Here is a 5,000-nt window from a genome sequence, read left to right on the forward strand (position 1 = left end):
CTTAAAATATCTTATTTTTCCCTTTTTCCTTTCCTCACTGGGTTATTTTTCCCTGTTGGAGCCCCTGGGCTTATAGCATCCTGCTTTTCTAACTAGGGTTATAGCTTAGCAAGTAATAATAATAATAATAATAATAATAATAATAATAATAATAATAATATTTGATGTTGTTACTCTTAAAATATCTTATTTTTCCCTTTTTTCTTTCCTCACTGGGTTATTTTTCCCTGTTGGAGCCCCTGGGCTTATAGCATCCTGCTTTTCTAATTAGGGTTATAGCTTAGCAAGTAATAATAATAATAATAATAATAATAATAATAATAATCTCTCACTATCAACATAAATCACTAATAATTTCCAAAATTCAGAACTTTTACTTTTCATGGAGCTTCCTGAAAAATTTAAGTTACTTCATTTCAAAGATTTCATCGATTTATAAACAAGGAAATATCATTTTTCGCACTAAACTAGACTATTGGGTAGACAATTTTTTTTTTCAAACATATGATTTACAAATATAATGATGAATTATTTATTCACTGAATGTTGTATGACGCCATATTTAAATAAAATGAATAACATTCCCAATCAATTGGACGGCTGGACAATCTATACTCTATGGTATATGATCCTTTCAATGTTGTATACATTTGTTATACAAGTCGATACCCTGGATTCTAAAGTAATCTGTTTTCTAATAATTACATAAAGATGGTTAAACTTGAAGTAATTATTTTGAATGTTAAAATGACGTCACTACAGAGAGAGAGAGAGAGAGAGAGAGAGAGAGAGAGAGAGAGAGAGAGAATATCCATTGGCTTGAAGTAATTATTTTGAATGTTAAAATGACGTCACTACAGAGAGAGAGAGAGAGAGAGAGAGAGAGAGAGAGAGAGAGAGAATATCCATTGGCTTGAAGTAATTATTTTGAATGTTAAAATGACGTCACTACAGAGAGAGAGAGAGAGAGAGAGAGAGAGAGAGAATATCCATTGGCTTGAAGTAATTATTTTGAATGTTAAAATGACGTCACTACAGAGAGAGAGAGAGAGAGAGAGAGAGAGAGAGAGAATATCCATTGGCTTGAAGTAATTATTTTGAATGTTAAAATGACGTCACTACAGAGAGAGAGAGAGAGAGAGAGAGAGAGAGAGAGAGAGAGAGAATATCCATTGGCTTGAAGTAATTATTTTGAATGTTAAAATGACGTCACTACAGAGAGAGAGAGAGAGAGAGAGAGAGAGAGAGAGAGAGAGAATATCCATTGGCTTGAAGTAATTATTTTGAATGTTAAAATGACGTCACTACAGAGAGAGAGAGAGAGAGAGAGAGAGAGAGAGAGAGAGAATATCCATTGGCTTGAAGTAATTATTTTGAATGTTAAAATGACGTCACTACAGAGAGAGAGAGAGAGAGAGAGAGAGAGAGAGAGAGAGAGAGAGAATATCCATTGGCTTAGGGGTGCCTTAGAGTCTTTCACTCCAACTAACACAGCTCGGATCAAATGGCAGACTCAGAGATTGGCTGCCGATTTCCAGGTATTTCCATTAACTCCTGTGGCCCGTTTCGGAATAGTCCACTGAACACTTTTCTTTTTTTTTTTTTTTCATTCCACTATCTTTTATGCTATCTGTTCGGTCTTCCTCTGTACGTGGACGAAACCTCCTCTAAACATCGCCCAATAAATATATGCACAAACACATAACTATGTTTACTATGAACGAGAGTGTTGTAATTAGCCGAATTATATAGGATTATATTATTATTATTATTATCATTATTACTAGCCAAGCTATAACCCTACTTAGAAAAGCTAGATGCTATAAGCCTAGGGGCTCCAATAGTGAAAAATAGCCCAGTGAGGAAAGGAAATAAGGAAATAAATAAATGATGAGAATAAATTAGCAATATATCATTCTAAACACAGTAACAGCGTCAAAAAAGATATGTCCTATATAAACCATTAACAACGTCAAAAACAGGTATGGCATATATAAACTGTAAAAAGACTCAAGTCAGCCTGGTTAACATAAAAACATTTGTTCCAACTTTGAACTTTTGAAGTTCTACTGATTCAACTATCCGATTAGTAAGATCATTCCACAACTTGGTAACAGCTGGAATAAAACTTCTAGAATACTGTGTAGTATTGAGCCTCATGATGGAGAAGGCCTGGCTATTAGAATTAACTGCCTGCCTAGTATTACGAACAGGACAGAATTGTCCAAGGAGATCTGAATGAATGTATAGGATGGTCAGAGTTATGAAAAATCTTATGCAACATGCATCATGAACTAATTAAACGACGGTGCCAAAGATGAATATCTAGATCAGGAATAAGAAATTTAATAGACCGTAAGTTTCTGTCCAACAAATCAAGATGAGAATCAGCAGCTGAACACCAGACAGGAGAACAATACTCAAAGCAAGGTAGAATGAAAGAATTAAAACACCTCTTCAGAATATATTGATCACCGAAAATCCTGTAAGACTTTCTCAATAAGCCATTTTTTTTTGTGCAATTAAAGAAGACACAGACCTAATGTGTTTAAAAAGTAAATTTGCTGTCGAGAATCACACCTACAATTTTAAAAGTGTCTTACAAATTTGCATTTTCCAATGCAAATTTCAGACCAAATGTACTGTACTTATATCACTAACTTTTAAATGCAATAAATCAAAAGGAGTGAGCATATATTAGTGGTGTATGTAGTAATTACACACATCTTTCATACACACACACGCACACACACACACACATATATATATATATATATATATATATATATATATATATATATATATATATATATATTACGAAGTGTTTATTCTATGATGAGAATTATTTGTGGTTTAATATTGGGAATTATGTATCATATTTACTGCAAATCTACTCATTAGGTAATTGCAGAAAATCAGATAATTAATAAATTCTGGTGCCATGCTCACAGAGGAAAAAGGTGGCTGGTGATAATGAATATATATACATATATATATATATATATATATATATATATATATATATATATATATATATATGTATATATATGTATATATATATATATATATATATGTATATATATGTATATATATATATATATATATATATATATATATATATATATATATATATATATATATATATGCACACCTGGTATGTATGTGTATGTTATATATTCTTGTGTGTATTTACTACTTGATATATGTATACTGCAATGAACCTAAGTTTATGCACATTGCCTTACGTGAAATAAGAAAGCTCCACGCTGCTTAACATGTCTTCCAGCAGTAGAGGCAGGAGTATATGCTAACCTAGAATTTCTTAACCTAGTTATCCTGGGCTATAGTGCAGTATGCTATTTGTACTAATTGTTTTCCTTGAGTATTTGTATGAACTTCGTACAATTAATAATTTCAGGAATTACATCTAATCCATGATTATTCATATTTCCTGCAATATAATCAACATTAATCACCATCAAATCCATCCCTTAACGGTCGAATCTCATTTATATCATTATTATTAGCATTTCTAGTTAAGCTACAACGTTAGTTGGAAATGCAGGATGCTATAAGCTCTACGGTTCCATCAGGGTAAAATATATGCACTTAAGTCAAGTAATATACCTAAATAAATTTATACCACAACACACATACAGACAGACAGACAAACAGACACACACACACACACACACACACACACACACACACATATATATATATATATATATATATATATATATATATATATATATATATATATTATATATATATATATGTATGTATGTATGTATGTATGTATATATATATATATATATATATATATATATATATATATATATATGTGTGTAGTAGTCAATGATTCTGGTTTGAACAGGTTCCTCAGCTCCCTATCTTATGTAAACTTCAATTTATCAAAGATACTACACAAAAACACATTAAAACATGTCATCATATACATGTAAAACAAACAAATTCAATAAATTCTACTAATAATTCTACAATAACTGTGATATTTGCAATAGTTATCCTATTTTTACTTGTCTATGCATCTAACAAGCGGCTTTACAACAGTGCAGATCCTGTGGGGAAATCGTTATATCGAGAGACATCCTACTTTAACACCCTCTCCATAGCATTCACTTTCAAATTAGAGTAAAAACATATTTCACAGAAGTTTTGTAAACAGAACAGAAACTATACTGTATTATTCCTTTATATTGTGCATTGGATATATGGTATACTATGGCAATTTTCTAGTCCATACCCATTTTTACATTTTCTCATAAAATTTGCTTCCACTTTCCCTCGTCTTAGAATTCCCGTCAGTATATCAAACTGAAGAATCCTTATCTATCCGCAACTTAGGCTTGAGCTATCTGTTCCCCTATCCATTTATCCATAAATCTTTCCTTAATGACCTTATATCACAGGCTCTTGCACCCATAATTCATTAGCAGATTCTGACTGAATACATAGTACCCCTATCCATTTATCCATAAATCTTTCCTTAATGACCTTATATCACAGGCTCTTGCACCCATAATTCATTAGCAGATTCTGACTGAATACATAGTACCCCTATCCATTTATCCATAAATCTTTCCTTAATGACCTTATATCACAGGCTCTTGCACCCATAATTCATTAGCAGATTCTGACTGAATACATAGTACCCCTATCCATTTATCCATAAATCTTTCCTTAATGACCTTATATCACAGGCTCTTGCACCCATAATTCATTAGTAGATTCTAGCTGAATACATAGTACCCCTATCCATTTATCCATAAATCTTTCCTTAATGACCTTATATCACAGGCTCTTGCAACCATAATTCATTAGTAGATTCTGACTGAATACATAGTACCCCTATCCATTTATCCATAAATCTTTCCTTAATGACCTTATATCACAGGCTCTTGCAGCCATAATTCATTAGTAGATTCTGGCTGAAACATAGTACCCCTATACATATATCCATAAATCTTTCCTTAATG

The sequence above is a fragment of the Palaemon carinicauda genome, chromosome 41 (genome assembly GCF_036898095.1).
Source record: "Palaemon carinicauda isolate YSFRI2023 chromosome 41, ASM3689809v2, whole genome shotgun sequence".
Lineage (NCBI taxonomy): Eukaryota > Metazoa > Arthropoda > Malacostraca > Decapoda > Palaemonidae > Palaemon > Palaemon carinicauda.